The 19,993-nt window shown below is 38.3% G+C and overlaps 1 long non-coding RNA gene across 1 annotated transcript; it reads right to left on the bottom strand.

Annotated features, from left to right (window-relative positions):
• Positions 1 to 5,865: 5,865 nt before the first annotated feature.
• LOC139985195 (uncharacterized) lies at positions 5,866 to 15,429 on the bottom strand. Its single transcript, XR_011799343.1, has 3 exons — positions 14,558 to 15,429; positions 12,398 to 12,645; positions 5,866 to 11,188 (listed from the first exon to the last, which is right to left on the bottom strand). It is a non-coding gene; the product is annotated as an uncharacterized lncRNA (long non-coding RNA).
• Positions 15,430 to 19,993: the final 4,564 nt, after the last annotated feature.

Below are 19,993 nucleotides of genomic sequence, written 5' to 3' on the forward strand. Positions count from 1 at the left end.
AATGCTATTTAAAGACAATTTTAGAATAAGACATTAACATTGTAACGCAATAACATGGGTGCTTTCGAGTTTTAAATAGGATTACTGTTACTACCCGGGCGTGAGAGGGCTCAGAACAAGGGCCAAGTGGGGTTATTAAATGCGAATTTTGTAATTCTTTTTTGGCAAACAAATCTAAATCTAAACAGTAAAGAAACGTATAACATTAGAACGTAAGTATAACATGCGAAGTAAAAGGGCCCTCAGACACTACACTTCTTCCGCTACCCCGAGAATAATTTGTCTTAGTGGGCGTCAGAGGGCCCAGATTAGTGGACCCAGCGGGGTGACAATGCGATTTTGAGAGGCACTTTTAGCCAAAAAATCTTCGTTGTAAAGGTATACAATGAGGGTTTTTTTCAGTAGAGGGGCACACCCTCTATTTAGTCTATATCCCTCTTCCGTTAACCCAGAAGGCTCGATGTTGTTGCGGGATCCAGAAATTGGACCCAGAGTAATTAATTTCAATGTTATTTTGAGAGGCCTTTTTGGCAAACAAATAATCGTTGCAACGGCATACAATGAGCGGTTTTCAAGTAAGGGCCGTCACCTTTTATACCCTCTTTCGCTATCCCGGGGGTAATGTGTCTTAGTGGGCATCAGAGGCCCAGAAAGAGGGCTCAGCGGTGTAATTAAAATACAAATTTGACATTCTTTTTGGCCAAAAAATCTAAATAGTAACGGTACGTATAAAATTGGCAGGCAGAAACCCCGAAGCTGTGGCCTGCGAGGTAATTATACGTAATTTTAGGAGGCCTTTTGACAACTAAAACTATAACTGGAGAGGTAACCCTCTACCACCCTTCTCCCGTGCCTCGGGCCGGGGTGGGGTGGGGAGGAGTGCGTGTGTACAAAGTTATTGAAGGTGTGGTCGTTTCTGTGGAGAGACAAATTTCCCTACATGGCGGCAAGACTATGAAATTTAAAAGGGTGTGAGCGTTACACGCCAACAATAGTTATATTTTAGGTCTATAGAAAAAAGAATTATATAAAGATTATAACATAATAAACAATGCATGTGCGCATGACTGTCCATGTAAAAATATGTAGAGTATACTGTCATGAATAAACCTCTCTTTGTTTTTTATATATTTCTTTGTTTTATCACCAATTGTATACAATGGGAAAGGGAGTCTCCTATAAAGTCTCCTATTGAAAGTAATATAACTTATTTTCTGTTTTTATATTGCTTCTTTAATTAGGGTTCGTTAAATTAATTTAACCATAGCTTCTTCCGACAGAATCACAAAGATATATATAAAACGAGATATAATCAGACACATGAATTTATTAATCAACCCGGTATTTTTTAATAAAAATTGTGATAAATTACAAGATGTTTCGATTATAAAGTGATTGCTCTAAAATTGTTTCAAATAATACTACCCTGAGTTAGCGGTTAAATATAGAAGTATGATATGCTGTATAACGTTTTCGTTTACAATATTTCCAAATCACCAACGACATCAGGGGCGTATCCAGGATTTTCCAATAGGGGGGGCGCCAGGCATGAATGATCGCCGTCCTGGGGGATGGGTCTAAGGGGAGGGGTGTACAATTTTTGCTTTCAAAGAAGGGCTGAAATGCAAAATGGTGTCATATGCATGGGCGGCGATCCGTACTTTCGAGTGGGGGGGGGGTATATGACCTTGTTGACTATCTAAGCGTAGCGCCACCATGAGTTGGCGCGAAGCGTACAAGAAAATTTTGGGATTAACAAACCCTCTAGATGGCCGGAAACGGCACTTCCCGAGGTTTCCAAGCGGCATATACCCAACTTTAAAATAGGGATGTCATGTCTGAAATATCTCATAACCAGGATCCAAAATACTTTTTTTTTAATTTCGGGTGTTATTTTGGGAAAATTGCCCCTGTCAATCTTGTTTCAGGCGCAACGTTAGAATGTTCGAGAGCTCTGTTATATTATTCGATGAAGAAAATGGCCTCATGCAGGCTATTATAGGCCTATACACATGCAATACACAATTACACATAGTTACATTCCTAGGTACCGATTGCTAGGGCATCCAGGTGAAACGTGTATTAAGCATTACCCTGGTTACATGAGATTCTCAGCTGTTCGAGGGAACATGTACGTGTGTAGGCCTACTATAGGGCCTATATGAATACTGTGAGGGTGCATATATGTACTATATCAATACCGTGGGCGCAATAATACATTTTGTTGTTATAGGGCCAATGAAGCCTACAGTCAACTATTTTTGCTTTATAAAGACGCTTTATTTGAAAAGATCGCGCTGCGTTTATGGTAGGCGAGAAATGAAGCTAAAAAAGAGCCGTACATTAACGAAGATGCATAAATGTAGGCATGAAAATATTCTTATTCCTGGCATTTGGTGGGGGGGGGGGGATATGGTGCATTACATCCCCTCCACCCATTTTCATGGGGGGATATATCCCCCCTCCACCCAGGATCGCCGCCCATGGCCATATGTGATCCATTTTTCGACCTTAATAATAAGCAACATTTCCAGTAAATATGGACACAAAATGCACAATTTAGTATGGCTGGCATGTCATTTAGTGTTTATAGTGATAATACAAACACAATTACCATCTATGTTTCTAAAACTATTATGCCGCCGAACTTCGCCAGAACCTTTTTTTGGCAAACAAAAAATAAAGCATACGGGAGGGGGGGGGTGAGCGATCACCGACATCTCACATAAAGGTCGTCATCAGTTTTTTTTTTTTTTTTTTTTTTTTTGGCTAAACTTTTTTTTTTTTGGTGACGGCCAATAGGGGGGCGCGCGCCTGTTGCGCCCCCCCCTGGATACGCCCCTGGACATGACTACATTGGAATGAAAACACTACCGTTGAGTTTTATTAAATGACCAGTATTCTAGCGTAGGCCTTGTTATAGCCTAAGGTTTGTTTGATGTCTTTCAAATAGTCCGGAAATTAATCAAATGTTATTAATAATTTTTCTAAATTAAATTTATATATATTTTAATGAATATTGAATGTTATACTGTTCTGAATGACATTAATACAATGAGTGCCTGTAGGTCAGCGTTAATAATCAGCTGGCGCCCACGTTTATACTAAATGTATACTACCTGGCAGTGTTGTAGTCGAGTTCCCCTAGTCTAAGTCAGAGTCCTCCCTGTCCTATTCCAATTCCAGGACTGTCTTGTCCGAGTCCCGAGTTCTTTGAGCGCTACGTATTTTTCGTATAACAAGGAAAATCAAATACACGATTATACAGTCCAGTGTTTTGTGTAGCCTAAGCGTTTAAGATAGACATATCCTGTCGAAGTGTACTTTTTTTTGCAAATTACACTTGGTTACTTGGATAACTAGTGTATATGATAAAGTCATTTCCATTTAATTAAAACTCAAGACGTTCATTTCAGGGGCGTTGGAGTGGTAATAAAGTTGAAGAGAAACCATTTTCTCTACTTGCTGATTGGATTGTCTGCCATATTATATGCGTCTACCTTTGTGTACACTAAATATTGGGGGATAATAAGTCTGAAATGCGCAGCTTTTCTCATTGCAAACTGCAAAATGTAGGGGCGAGTGTACAGCGGCTAAAGGTGTACATGTCATGGGTTCGATCCTTGTAAATCACTACTTATACGTTGTGTACCCGACAAGACACTTTATCTCGCTTACGTATATGGCAAGCCATGTGGGACAAACACCGCATAATATATCCGCGTATTAATTCGAATATATACGCGTATTAATTGGAATATACATGTGTTGTACATGTGTTTCGCTTTTTGAAGCGATCTCGCGAGCCCGCCAAAATATTTATCGTTGATATATGTACACAGCAAGAGCGGAAATGTGTATTCGTGTACATTCGAATTAATCCGTGCATAAATTGTATGTATGTATGTATGTATGTATGTATGTATGTATGTATGTATGTATGTATGTATGTATGTATGTATATGTGATCTTCCCGCAAGCAGGAACTCGCGAAAGAAGCCATGAAGGCTTATAGACTCGCAAGCTGACCGAAGCCAAGCTGACCGAAGAAAAATAAATTGGATTTAATCCCCAAATGTATTCCATTTAATACGTGAATATATTCGAATTAATACGTGTATATATTCGAATTAATACGTTTATATATTCGAATTAATATGCGGAAATATTTAAGCCATATGATTGGCTAATAATACGCGTATATATTCCAATTAATACGCGTATAAATTCCAATTAATACGCTGATATATTATGCGGTGTTTGTCCCACATGGCTTGCCATATACACGTACTCCTCTCCACCCAGGTGTATACATGCACGGGGGCTTGTCATGCTCTCTGAGCACAAGCACCTGCGCCACTTTAGTTCATGTACTGAGTTGTGATTACCAGTGGTACATGTCAATATAAAGTCGTGTGAGATGGCGGCTCGTCTTTAACAAGACCTAAAACCCATGTACTTTTATATATTTACTCTTATGTCGTCAGTAGCCTCCCTGACATTAGCGTTGTGAATGTAACGCACCAATAAATAACGATTATCACGGTATATACACAACAGATTCGATGTTAAACCAGAACGCAAAGTTGCGTCGAGATTCCTCTCTAGTTGTTATCAATATTTGTAATCACACAGAAGAGAAAAGATGGAATGATAAGCATTATTCAGTGGTGCAGTGACTCATATCATATCATGTGGACCATAACATCCAAAATGGTAAATTCCAGTAACTTGAATAGAAACACACAAAAAAACATAAATATAAATATAAATTGTGAAAATGACACTATCACAGAAAAACTTGTGATTATTGCTAATATACTACTTATTCATGCTTAACTTTTGCTCATTTATGAATTTAATTATTTATTCATTGTGATTTGTACATAGTTGAAAGTGATTACGGTAAACACTGTTTCTAATTGTAATATATATAATTGTCTTAATTTTTCAAAAGTAAGCACCCCTCCTATCAGAAGGGGGGAAGGAGGAGCAGGAATGCCCGAATTGAAGGGAACCTTAGCCCCCCCCCCCCTACCAGGGACCTTAGCCACCCTGTCGGGGAAATCCTGGCACCACCGCTGCCTCTTATACCCTACCCCGGACGATGGTCACAAAACGTGAACTTTCTATAAAAAAATCCAGCCTCCCGGTCACATCTTCCTAGGTGCCTTTTTCTAACTTAATTCTGGGCACCATATATTGCCCTTTGTGGCAGTCATATATATAAATACATTCTCAAAGGGGAGGGGGATACCTCCACCCCTTAGTGACCCTACCACAGGACGGCGATTACAAACGTATACATTTCAATACAACTTCAGTTCCCCACCCCTGGCTCCCTTCGCACTGGCTTCAGGCGCCCCTGCCCAAATAATGAGCACGCCCCTGGGTGGGGTGAATAATCGTTGCTGCACCAGTGCCGCATCCCTCTCCTAGCCTTACAACCCTTTCCCCTATGAGCTATACCGTTAAAGATATACCAAATTCTAAATATATAAATAGTAAGCCATCATCATATGTTTCTACCGACGAGACCGTTAAAAGATTAAATAAATTTCTGAATATATCCCTATGCCATCTCGTGAAACTATTTAGGCATATGACGTCACAGTGACCTCTCTGAATTGTAATCACTGTCAACGACCTATGAAATTTCAGAAAAAAAAACAGACTATTAATAGATTATTAACAATGCTCGTGGTTTGTAATCATGTTGTAAATAAGTGATTTTTTTTACTCGAATAGATTAGAAACTGCAGGACTGAAGTTGATATTGGTTATAAAATTCTTGTGATCCAATGGTAATTATTATTGTTTCGTTACTTCCGTAATTCACCATGTCTTTATATAAAATAAAATAAATGTTCCTTTACATTTGCCCAGACGTCTTGCAGACAGTTCCTGCAGAATGAAATACCTATATTTATTTACAGATTCTTCATCAAGTGCTTGTATTGGCTCTGAATTAGCTACGCATGTAGCAAAATATAAGAGAAACACTCCGCAATTTTGCCCGTCGGATTGTTGTGGGCAAGATACGATCCATTTCTTTTCTGAACGCTGAAAAGAAGTGCAGTGACGTTACCAAAAGTAAATCATTTACCCTCTTTTCCATATGTCTTTCAAAGCTGTTCAGGGAATCTAGAACGTCAACGTGTTTTTTATTAGGATGCAAAATTAGCATATTCCAATGAATTCCCTGACAGTTGTTTGGAATAAATAGCAGGTCAACTCCGATGAACCAATTACTTTTCTGACCAGTGACTCTTGCGTGATGTCCTAGCGTAGAATCTGTCGATGTTTTCGCCATTAAATACGTACAGCGAAGCTAGTAGAAATACCCAAGATCTGTCACTATTAATTTGTTTTGGGACACTCATTCTGTTATGCCCAAATGTTTTCTTCTCATGGTGTCTGAATACCATTAACCAATTTGTAATTGTAGGTAATGAGTGGTCGTCACTTATTTAAATAGTTACAGGTAGCGTCGTCTGTCCAGATATAATATTCCACACTGATAATTCGTAATATAAGAGTCTTTTATTTGTCAAGGTAGACTGTATACAGCTACCAGTGGCATCCCAGAATTACTACTATAAATATCATGCCATGCCCTCAGTCCACCCTCAGTAAAGCCAATGATATACAGGGGCGTAACAGATATGTGCTGTATATATCCTCGAATAGATGTGTCCTTATTTATTTCTTCTTTTTGTTTCTTCATTAAGCCGAGCAGGCTCATTATTTCCTCTGAATCCATCCGGTAATGTGATCGGGATTCGCTGGAGATTTTTTGTAACACATGGTGTGTCTCTCCTATGCCGTTCCTATTTCCAGATTCGTAAATAGCTCCTTGCAAGCTTGATAACTTACTTATCTGCATTTTCATCGGCTTTAACGAACCCATCGAAAATTTGTGGTATAGGTCTTTTCTTTCAGCACGTCGAATAAATCAAGCTTTGATGTCATCTTTGGCGTGTTGGAAATAGGTTAATTTTCCATCCAGTCTTGAATACCACAAATTTTAAGGCGTCGAGAACGCCGGTTGACGTCTTTTACGAAATGTTGCCATACTAACCCGGTGGCTACTGAACTTGAATGAGCAAAATGGGTTGGATTTTTTCATTATTTCCAGAACAGACTTTTGCCATTCCCCTCTACCAAAACATCTCCCGTTTTTGTTTTTCTTTTAGTCTATGCCATTCTTCTCCTGGGAACGAGAAAGTCACACATTTCGGCAGACAACGAATGAAGTCACAACTGCAGTCTTCTGTTTTTGCTCCAGCCAAGGATGACAGAGACTTTAAAGTAGTTGCATTGATGCCATCTGACTCGTGGTCATAGTCTTCTATATTTGAAAACACTGCAGAAGATGCATAATCGGCATTAGATACAGCATGGTCTATATATTCAGGCGATGAGGGTATGGTATAGCCACCGGTTTCACATTTAGGTTTGTGAGATGAAGATGTTCTGTTTTCATTGCCTAATGAATGTAGACTATGCCGCTTGTCGTCATGGTAACTTGGGTGATGATTCTTGGGTGATGAGTTCATCGCATTGTCTGAGTCGTTTATATCGAACTCGTTTCCACGTTCAGATGGACAGTGTTTGAAGTCACCAGAGTGGTTGTTACTTAAGGGATACGAGGAACAATTGTCGTCTTGGTCTATTTCTGCCGCTGAATCAATCAAATGGTGTATCCTGGTTGACGAATACAACACCGAATCTTCCTTGGGGTATGTCTTCTCCTTATTTGGCGGAAACAATAATCCATCGTTACACTCTTCTATATTAAACACATTTACCAGACTTGTTTGAAACATTATTAAAATCGTCAACGGTGTGATGTATAAAATCAGGTTCCGGTAAACACTCCGATGAATCATTATCTGTCTCGGTGTTTTTGTTGTAGGCTTTATCTACATCAGTGGGTTCATCATTGATTTCTCTGTTGTAACATTTCGTGTTTCGTAATGTGATATTTTGTGGGACATTGGCTGACCTTCCATAACACCAGAATTCTTTGACGTTATCATTGCAGTCATCTATTCCACAAACATAGTGAATTTCCTCGTCATTCACAACATCTGTAAGAATGCCAACGCACTTGTAATGATACCAGTGCTTACACTTTTGGCACTTGATATACTGCATCGAACTGTTGTTAACTCGTTGACATAAGCAAAATAACTGAAACCCAATTGTCTGAGAATCGCTTTGCAATTTTAAGTCTTTTAGACATCTTTTGCATACTTATATCGTCGTCGATCTGGCCCTCGTCTTCGTGGACCTCGTCATCATAATGTGAGACACCGCCCAAATGTTGTTTGTCATCTTCTCTGGAAAGAACACTTTGCACATTCCCTCGGTTTTCTGAACATATAGTAAACAACCTGTGTACTGAATTGGTATATCTGTATGCCGGCCAAGAGAGTAAATCAGCAACTCTCATCCAAAACGATCTATCGAACGGGGGGTCAGAATTGATTGTCTCCTTCATTACTTTCCTTATTGCCGATCGAACATCGTTGTAATCCACTTTCTTAAGAATCCTCTTCCTTTTATGATTCCTCTTAGGATTCTTTGTCTTTTTCTTCTTGTAGTCTTTCGAGGCACATCCTTTCATCACCCTATGACAAATATGAACTCTCAGCCTTTTAAAGGTAATTCCATGGACGTTAATGATGGTAGGCAGTCAGTTCGTACATCGGTATCAATTACTTCGAGCCTAATGTTCAAGCGCTCTTTTACGATAGAGTGCATTTAATGAAACAAAGAAACGTCTAGGAAGCATCCTGAATGAATCATTCAATTACAATTAGAACGCATGGTCCTATGTTCCACTCCTTCACAATTTGTCTTATGAAGTAATGAGTAATAGTGAAATGGAACATCTTTGCACATATAGATAGGAAAAAGTGTATCAATTCTATCAGATTAAAGTAATTTTTGCATTACTCTTCTGCAAGTACATTTCAATCCATTCAGAGAATAAATGGGGAGGGGTGGGGGAGGGGGGTGGATAATAAGCATGTAATATTTATCCTGACTTCTATACTTCCATAATTGACTCAACAAATAGCCTTATTTTATTACTGAAGAATAAATACATTAAATACAATTGTAAGGGATTAGAAAGTGTAAGTTTGACTTACTATAAATTAACGAAATTTAATGTGTATAAGTACCACATTGAGTATAAGCAGCCTACTGTTTTGGGTGGAGGTCAAAGGTCATTTGGGGTCACCAGGGGTCAAATTGCAAAACCTTGTAAACATGATATATCAAGAAGGGAATCTCAAACCAATTTTATATTTGATGTGTCGAAAAACCACATTGAGTACAAGGAGCCTATTGTTTTTGGTAGAGGTCAAAGGTCATTTGGGTCACCAGGGGTCAAATTGTGAAACCTTGTAAACATGATATCTCAAGAAGGGAAGGTCAGACCAATTTCATATGTGATGTGTAGAAGCATCACATTGAGTTCAAAAGTCGTTTGTTCTTGGTGGAGGGCAAAGGTCATTTGGGGTCACCAGGGGTCAAATTGTGAAAACCTTGTAAACATGATATCTCAAGAAGGGAAGTTCAGACCAATTTCATATTTAATGTGTAGAAGTACCACATTGAGTATAATCAGCCTATTGTTTTGGGTGGAGGTCAAAGGTCATTTGGGGTCAAACTGCAAAACCTGGTAAACATGATATCTCAAGAAGAGAAGGTCAGACCAATTTCATATGTGATGTGAAGAAGTACCACATTGAGTTCAAAAGTCATTTGTTCTTGGTGGAGGTCAAAGGTCATTTGGGGTCACCAGGGATCAAATTATGAAAACCTCGTGAACATGATATTTCAAGAAGGGAATCATGGGCAGACCTCATATTTGGTTTGTTGAAGTACCGCATTGTGTAAAAAAAGCCTATTGTTTTTGGTGGAGGGCAAAGGTCATTTGGTGTCACCAGGGGTCTAATTGTGAAAACCTTGTTATCACGATATCTCAATACTGGAAGCTTGGGCTGACCTCTAATTCAGTGTGTAGAAGTACCACAATGAGTCAGAGAAGCCTCTTGTTTTTGGTGGAGATCAAATGTCATTTGGGGTCATCATAGGTTAAATCTTGAAACCCTTGTAAACATGTACACCCTCACTATACATTACATCAGATTCCTGAAGAAAACTGCTCATGTTACATCATCAAAGCCACATTGCATTTTTGCATTCTGGTTTATTATGCTGACACCTGACACTAAATGGCCATAATGATAATTATTAAATTGTTACTTTTTCTCCATACTGCCATTACTGGCCTTACCTGAACAGTGATGTATTAAAGTGCAACAGGCCATTAAGCTTTTCATTTAAGAATCGTTTCAGACTGTCCTATTTTGAACATGTGATTGGCAGGTTTCCGAATTAAATAGCTTATCAGAAAGGAGCTGTTCTGTAAAGCAAGATAATCAAAACATATGCATACAAACACACCCATATAACAATTTCTGAATATCCTTTCAGCTGCCCAAAGGTACTGGAATGCAAGCTCTATTGAGTATTTGACAGTACTTAGACAATGTTTGTCTGACAAGCATTCAATAGCTGAGCACTTTGTGTTGAACTGGGTTCACTTTGCTCAAGGCCATGACAGAATAACAACTGGACATCAGGTTGAACCATCTGTTACAGAGCTCTTAAAACCAGGCAGTTGTTAAAACATCCATTGGGTGACCCTCACACTCAACCAGGTACCGCAAAGCAGAAGCAAAAATTAAGTGTGTGTGATACCTTCATCTTCTCAAAGTGGGACGGTGTATGTGTGGCCTCAGTCAATTTGGGAGCTAGCTTCAAGTCTTTGTTTTCTTGAAAGCTGACAAGATCTTTCAGTGGTTTCACACTGACCTTGTTTGGAGGTAGAGCTGGATGAAGAGTTAGTTGTAGTGCTGGCAGATGGAGTAGCTTTGTGATTCTGGTTATTGTGTTCCCTTGTACCAGAAACTTGTATTCCTCATATCATACAGTCTGAAGCTTGCTCTCTATGGTGGCTCCTTGAAGAAAGCTGTCCATTTTATCCGTTGGGAGGGTCAGCTGTTGTAACTCATCTTTATTGAGTACACTGAACTGTATGTTCCCTTGGGCCATTTCTGCGCTCATGATATGCTGAAGTTATTATCCTAGTGTGTGGCTCATGAATCTGCAATGAAAAGATTGTAGAAACAAATATTAACATGTCAATTCATTTGAATACCTGCAGTGTCTGAAAAAAATCATGAACAGTTAATGACCTATTGCTTTCTTCACTGAATGCTCTTTTACATTTGCTGCAACTACGGATGGTTTCATGACAATATACCCACATCAATTATTAATATTCCCGATTATAATGTTATTAAGATAGGACTGACAACAGGGTGGGGAGCTGGCCTCTATATCAAGGCGGGGGTTATTTTTAAATCTGCCACGACATTAGTTGACTATTGCCTATATGTAAAACAATTCAGGTTTCTTACTTGGTAAGGCATTAGACCATGGATCATTTTTGTCTGGATGGCGGAGGTTCGAATCCAATTTCTTTCTTTTACACCAAATTACAGATGAATTATAACTAATTTTAAAGTGCAAATTCAAAATATATATTTCATTTTTAACTATCTCCTTCAATGTTTTGGAGACACTGCGGAAAAACTGTTTCACGTTGTACACACATACTGGGTTACACTGTACAGTAAGACAGCGTAGTTACAGCGTTGGGCCTGAAACAAGTTGTAAAAAAAATGTAATAAGTGAATGTTGATCAACCAAGGGGAATCTCTGTACAGTACATGAGATATCTTGTTTACAGGCTAGCTGTAACACACACTCACTCACACATGCATTCTTGAGCATTTTATACAAACATATAATATATATAAATTTGAAATATATAGTGGCGCTTTTAATCTCCAAGTTAGGGTTTTTTCTGAAATTGACGGCCCTGTTCATCACCCTCACTTTTAATATACCTGGCGACAGGCTTGTGAGAAGGGTTGTATAATTTGCTCTATAATCAGTGCTGCATAGGTTCATTGACATATGAAGGAATCAGAAAGCATTTTGTATTCCCTGTGTGACCGACAAATGTCTAACTTTTCAAGTTTTGCTTTAATTACTGGAGAACTTTGTAAATTTTGTAAATATGATTGTCATCGATATGCATGAACTTGGATTTAATTGCACACTGTGTATATAAGTCAATTCATAACTTGTGTCTAAATAATCAGCTTCTTTGAATACATGATGTTGACTGTTGGTTTGTTTATTAGTTTGGTAATTATTTGAATAAAGTTCTAAATTAATTCAATGTGTTAATGTTGGTTCTCTTAGTTGGTTTGAACAAGCATGTGAAGGAGGTGAATAGACTTACAGTTATTGTAGACTGGTTGGTTGTGGATAGGGCAAGTTGTTTCAGTAAAGTGTCCTGATTCACTGTCATGTTGGTCAGCGTAACTCTATCTCCAGTTTTACAGTAGCTGGAGATTTGGTGGCACTATCTCATAGTGCCACAACACCTGTGGCACTATAAGATAGTGCCACAGGTGTTGTTGTGCCATCCTGTACGAATTTTAGGTTGTGAACCAACTGTCCGCTTGATGGTGTGCGTACGATTTCGTCCTGTATGTAAACAAAACGGAATGTTTTAAAAGACTGTTGATTGAAACATGGTGAGTGTGGAGTGAAAAAAGTTAGCATTGGACAGTATATATTGTGTGAAAGCAGGGAACAGAGAAGTTTTGATCTTTTGATGTTTTGAGTATGAATCAGACAAGACTTGTTGTTTGTCTTATTTTTGTAAATTTTCAGGATTTTAATGAAAATTAAACCAGGGGCGTATCCAGGATTTTCCAATAGGGGGGGCGTCAGGCATGAATGATCGCCGTCCTGGGGGATGGGTCTAAGGGGAGGGGTGGAAAATTTTTGCTTTCGAAGAAGGGCTGAAATGCAAAATGGTGCCATATGCATGGGCGGCGATCCGTACTTCCGAGTGGGGGGGGGGGGGGATATGACCTTGTTGACTATCTAAGCGTAGCGCCACCGTGGATTGGCGCGAAACGTACAAGAAAATTTTGGGATTAACAAACCCTCTAGATGGCCGGAAACGGCACTTCCCGAGGTTTCCAAGCGGCATATACCCAACTTTAAAATAGGGATGTAATGTCCGAAATATCTCATAATCAGGATCCAAAATACCTTTTTTTTTAATGTCGGGTGTTATTTTGGGAAAATTGCCCCTGTCAATCTTGTTTCAGGCGCAACGTTAGGATGTTTGAGAGCTCTTTTATATTATTCGATGAAGAAAATGGCCTCATGCAGGCTATTATAGGCCTATACACATGCAATACATTATAACACATAGTTACATTCCTAGGTACCGATTGCTAGGGCATCCAGGTGAAACGTGTATTAAGCATTACCCTGGTAACATGAGATTCTCAGCTGTTCGAGGGAACATGTACGTGTGTAGGCCTACTATAGGGCCTATATGAATACTATGAGGGTGCATATATGTACTATATCAATACCGTGGGCGCAATAATACATTTTGTTGTTATAGGGCCAATGAAGCCTACAGTCAACTATTCTTGCTTTATAAAGACGCTTTATTTGTAAAGATCGCGCTGCGTTTATGGTAGGCGAGAAATGAAGCTAAAAAAGAGCCGTACATTAACGATGATGCCTAAATGTAGGCATGAAAATATTCTTATCCCTGGCATTTGGTGGCGGATATGGTGTATTACATCCCCTCCACCCATTTTCATGGGGGGATATATCCCCCCTTCCCCCCCCCCCCCAGGATCGCCGCCCATGACCATATGTGATCCATTTTTCGACCTTAATAATAAGCAACATTTCCAGTAAATATGGACACAAAATGCACAATTTAGTATGGCTGGCATGTCACTTAGTGTTTATAGTGATAATACAAACACAATTACCATCTATGTTTCTAAAACTATTATGCCGCCGAACTTCGCCAGAACCTTTTTTTGGCAAACAATAAATAAAGCATACGGGAGGGGGGGTTGAGCGATCACCGACAACTCACTTAAAGGTCGTCATCAATTTTTTTATTTTTTTTTTGCTAAACTTTTTTTTTTTTGGTGACGGCCAATAGGGGGGGGCACGCGCCTGTTGCGCCCCCCCCTGGATACGCCCCTGATTAAACTATGAAATAATGAAAATCATTATGGAAAATGTAATGCAATTCTCATTTCTGACTCATTTGAAGCTTTAAGCAGGTAGGAATTTTGCATTGACATAAATCTAAACTAAAGCTGCATGATTAAATTTTCAGAAATAATCAAGAAATAATTGATATGTATCTTCCAAAAAAAAGGTATGCTTCTTTGAATTTCTTGGAATGGAGATACTGGTGTGGGCTGGTTGTATAAGTCAGTAGAGAGAGAACCGTGTTCCTTGCGAACAGTCACATCTAGGAAGTTAACCTATTGGTGAGAGTAATCAAAGGTGAATTTGATGGTGCTGTGGAAAGAATTGATGAGATTAATGAAAGTGAGCAGGCTACCTTCATCACTGGTCCAAACGAAGAAGATGTCATCAATGTTGCGCCACCAGATAAGAGGACGGCAGGAAGCTGTACTGAGCATGCGTTCTTCAAGGCTGGACATAAACAGGCAAGCAAAGGAAGGAGCCATCATGGTACCCATGGCAGTCCTGTCTTTGAAGGTAATGCTTGTCCATGAACATGAAGTTGTTTTTGGTGAGTACCTCTTGTGATATAAAAGTGATATAAACCATGGTAAAATTGTGGTATGGTAAAACTGGTAAACCGCATCCATAGGACCAAACTATCCCAGTCAATTTGTGGTATGCACTATGTTGTACCACAGTTTACTATGAAAAAAATAATGGTATTTTGCCATGGTTAGTGTGAGGTCATTTTTTTCTAGGCTACACTTCATTTTTGGAGCTTGCATACTGTGTTGAAAGAAAATGAGCATTTTCTACTCCTAATAATTTCAGAGCGCTATCGGAATATAATGACGTCACTATGAAGAACACTATAGTTTGACATGGGCCTTTTCCACGCACTAAAGCAATGTACACGCAATGTTGTATATACACGCAGAGCCAATACAACGTCCTAACACAAGTAACATCTTTATTACATACCGATGTGTTATGCCCTAAGTTAATACGTTGATTATTACACGACTAGTGCATTTCCAATCGCGAATTTGGTATCAATGAAAAGAGCATAGGCCTAGTCTTAATTCTATTCTAAATGATTTTACTGTAACGAAGTCACGTTCACGGCAAATTTAACGGCACTTTATGGAGCCATGAAAAGGGCGCCAAAATTCATTGAAGATTTTTGAGAAAGTACGACAAAAATAGAAATTTTAACTGTTTTATTACGAAAAACAAATGTTGTGAGATTCATCTTACCGTGTCGTGGTTGCTAGCGTCGCTCTTTTTTCATTATCCAAACCAGAGAGTTAGGTCTGAAGCAGTTTCGCGAAATTTCATACGCCTGACCAAATTTTTGGGGCGGGGCTACAAGAGTATTGCTCTCTGAGCTCAGTAACTCGCTTGTTCGGGGACTGACTGTAAAATCTGCACCTGTATGTTGTTGAGTTTTGAATTTGCATATCAGTTTATAAGTTAGAGCACAGTGTCTCTCCATCCGTCAGCATGTAATCTTGGACATCTCGTCCTGTATCTGTCCTGTACAGTATGACTATGTTATGCAATAAAATATAATAAGATGTTTTTACTCAACGTCGACTGTGTTCTACTGGATTGCTCAAAGAACTCATTATTGAAACAAAGAAACAGGCATCCACTCATGTTATTAAAACCGGTTTACCGAGAACTTTACATCGGCCGTACTGTAGGCCGAAATGTTGGAAATTTAATCATTTGTTTTTAAATTGCGTCTATTAATCTGTTAATATTACAGAAAATCATCACGACCATCTTATTCCAAATGCGAATAGATGTGGCTTGAAAAAACATAAAGGTCATTTAACAGCTCTTTGGCTTGAGGCTTTATCACATAAGTGTATAGGCGGAATCAAGTTTTTATATGTTGCTATCAAACATTTTTGAGTAGATGCGCGTCTCAGGGACGCATGTTTCAAAATCCTAGTAAGACACTGGTTCGTGATTGGTCATGTGGCTTATGTATGTGGTCATGTGGTTTATGTTCAATATCAGATTACGATATTACGAATATTATATTTCCATACGGTCTACCTTTTACCTCATTTAAGTTTGAGTTGCAACACTGATAATGGATAATTGCAACCTTTGCTTTCATGATGGTATATGTGCGCGCGTTTGTGACGCACATCTTGTAAACACGATATAGGCTATGAAGAAGGGAAGGACGGACCAATTTCATATTTGGTGCTTAGAAGAACCACATTGATTTCAAGAAGCCTTCTGTTTTTCCTGGAGATCATTTATGTCACCAGATGTCCGTCAAATTGTGAAAACCTAGTAAACACGATATCTCAAGAAGGTAAGCTTGGAAAGATACATCATACTTGGTTGAAGGTGTATAACAAAGTAAAACTCGGAAGCCTATTGCTTTTGGTGCATGTCAAAGCTTTGGGGGAAACGGGTCATATTGTGAAAGCCTTGTAAACATGATATTTCAAGAAGGAAACCTTGGTCAGAACTCATATTTGGTTTGTATATGAACCATATCAAATTCAAGGAGCCTATTATTGCTTTTGGTGGAGGTCATTTGAAGTCAACAAACGCCGAACATTTACTTCACTCCCCTCTTACCTGTCTCTCCACACTAACACACCTTCCTAAACATAATATCGCAAGAGAAGTTTGGACAGATCGCATATTTGGTATGTTATTGTACCACATTGAGTAGGCTACAACAAGCCTAATGTTGTGGGCGGAGGTCAATGTTCATTTGAGCTCACCAGGGGTCAAACTGTCAAACAAAACAAACTTTAACATATGTCATATTTAGTATGTTGATGTGTCTATCAAATATAGTACAAAAAGCATGTTGTTGAGGTTAATGGTAATTTCAGGACAGCCTGTGTCATTGTGAATTTATTGTTTTCACTTTACTACTAAGATAAAGTATGTTAATTGTACACCCTCACTATACAATATGTCAGATGCATGAAGAAACCATCTAATGTTATATCATCGAAACCACGATGCATTTTTGCATTCTGGTTTTCATTTAGGAGCCCATTGCTACTATTTTTCCCCTTCTGTACAGCATTGGTTTACTGGATGGGATAAACCGGATTGAACCTTAGTTTGTGGTTCTTTGGGCCAGACAAATTTCGATCCAAATCTGCTGCAAACAAGGACCCTTGGAAACACAAAACATTACCATAACGTTCTTAAAAGAGCCTCTAAAATATGTTTTCATAACATTTAATTCCGTGTTATGAAAACGTCGGCAAAATGTTTTTATGGGATGTATTATTTTTCTCACATTTTGAAAACGTTATATTAATGTTTTCACGAAAAAAAATGTTTCGAAATAAAGCCTGAAAACGTTTTCGTGACATATTTATTACATCACAAATGACGTTATCAAAACAAAAGACGAAACATTTTCATAACGTTTTAAAAACGTTTTTGTGTTTGCTGGGCCATGGTTGTATATAATGTATTTCATTTATAGACAATAATGCATGAAAATATGCCAAATGAACGGAAAATATCTAATATTTTAATGATCAAGGGCATTTTGATCTCTGTTGATGTTGTGATCTCTCTCTCTCTCTTTATATATATATATATATACATATATATATATATATATATATATATATATATATATATATATACATATATATATATATATATATATATATATACATATATATATATATATATATATATATACATATATATATATATACATATATATATATATATATACATATATATATATAAATATATATATATATACACACACACATATATATATATATATATACTCATTTTAAGAAACTTTTTTATTGTCGCAAATAGCTTTATAATGTTCTCCGTCCTCTAAAACGTTCAATTACAAGGTTTGGTTAGGGTCGGTTCAGGGTTAGGGTTAGAAAAAAACAAACAACCAAATTTTGGGTAGGGCACCGCTAATCATACCCATAACACTCTCCCCTCCTTTAGAGATGTCATCCCTGACATGTAAACATGTATCGTATGAAGAAATATAGAATTCAATGTAAGAAGAAATGAATGGTGAATAAAAGTTTTATAAAATGCACTCTATACTGTTCTCATTTGTCGAGTCTTGCTCATTACAAGCTGAAGATATAAACCTTAATAGTCATCTCACTACTAGAAACACCTTGGCACCCATACTATTAAATGTATACACATAGTTTACTTTAACCTTCTTTGTAGCAAATTTACCACTGACTATACTTTGATCTGAAGTCACAGAATATTAAAGTACATTCGTTTGGCTAAAAGACAAATAAATTTGAGCACTGCGCAATACTCAAAAGACATTGTCGTGTTGCAAATGACCAATTAGTCACTAAAACCTTGCATACCATTTCACCAATTTCCTTGTGCCCCTAAGAACTAGCATGTTCCATTTAACTATTGTATTTACATACCTCACTACCAATGCTATGTTAGAAAACACATACACATGTATCTCGAAATCTGTCATTCCTGTGGAAATAAACAAGTTTGATAACAATAAAAGTTATAACGTATCATACAATTGAACTCACAAAGTTCTCTCAGTGTTTAACTAATGTCTGGTAGAGTTATAAAATAAAAACTATAGTAGGACTATGACCTGTTGGCAGTGTGTACCACTCAGCAGACGTCTGGTAATGGGAAGGTTTAAGTCGTCCGTCCCTCCAAATAGTCCCTTAGCTGTAAACCAAGTGTAACTGCTTTAACTACAGCCTCTACAATTTCTTTCTCAGAATACCTCTTTTAAGTCCACTGTCAATCTGGTGGACCAGAGACATGAATGCTAGCTTGTCACGTTGCCCAGGGTCCCCGATCTGTCCTTGTATCTTGAACTCTTTCTTGTATGGCAGAGCATGATCTGTGGGAGGGTGACTTTCCTTCTCGGAGATTGACATGGTCACTTTTAGTTCCCCTAGACATCTTTCAAACTCTGCTTCCAAGTCCTTGAGCTTCCGCTCATACATCTTTACCGTTTCCCTCATATCCGTTTCAGCGGCATCATCGGCTGAGGTGCTTTGGTCCGTCTCCATTGTGGTCTAATCTAGTGGTTACTTCAGTCCTGGCAGGGTCGCCAATTTGTTAAGACCAGGATCTCTCGATCCCACTGTGAGACGGAGAGAGGAAAAACCAGTTTAGTTTTAGTTGTAACGAGTTAAGGCACATGTTAATCAATCACTGATATAATACAATAACTATGCAAGTCTCACATTTAAACTTAACTGCATATTTGGCTAAGGCATCTGAATGGATTTTCATCCTGGCATAAAGGCTACTTCTAGTTCTTAAAATAATAAACTGAACCTGCCCAATCTTTCTAATAATTCAATACATAACAATACAATCAATCTGGCGGGCCGTAAATACTTATTTCTATCTGGATCATTTCGGGGAATCCCCTACTCTTGTTACTGCGCAATGACGTCACCCCTCATGACAGTTCTAACGACCAAATGTACACGCTGTAGCCTATTCATAACGCTAGGTCACTGAGCAGCATTACGTACAAAGAAATTACCTAAAATGTTACATCTACGGCATCCTGATACATATGATATACTATTATTAACAGCATCAAGAAATAAATCACTTTTGTACTGATATGACTCGTATAAATTATGATTTTCTCTATGAAAACTAATAAATTAATATAGGAGAGGCTAAGTCTCCATCCCCGAGTTCCGTTGCCATTTGCCAGGAGAGGAAAGTGTTTGCAATCTCTGCAAGTGGACAGCTGTACTCACGTTGGTTGGATGGAGACATTTAATGACAGTCCTGGAAGTAGGATTTT

Source organism: Apostichopus japonicus, chromosome 17, assembly GCF_037975245.1.
Source record: "Apostichopus japonicus isolate 1M-3 chromosome 17, ASM3797524v1, whole genome shotgun sequence".
In the NCBI taxonomy this organism is placed as follows: domain Eukaryota; kingdom Metazoa; phylum Echinodermata; class Holothuroidea; order Aspidochirotida; family Stichopodidae; genus Apostichopus; species Apostichopus japonicus.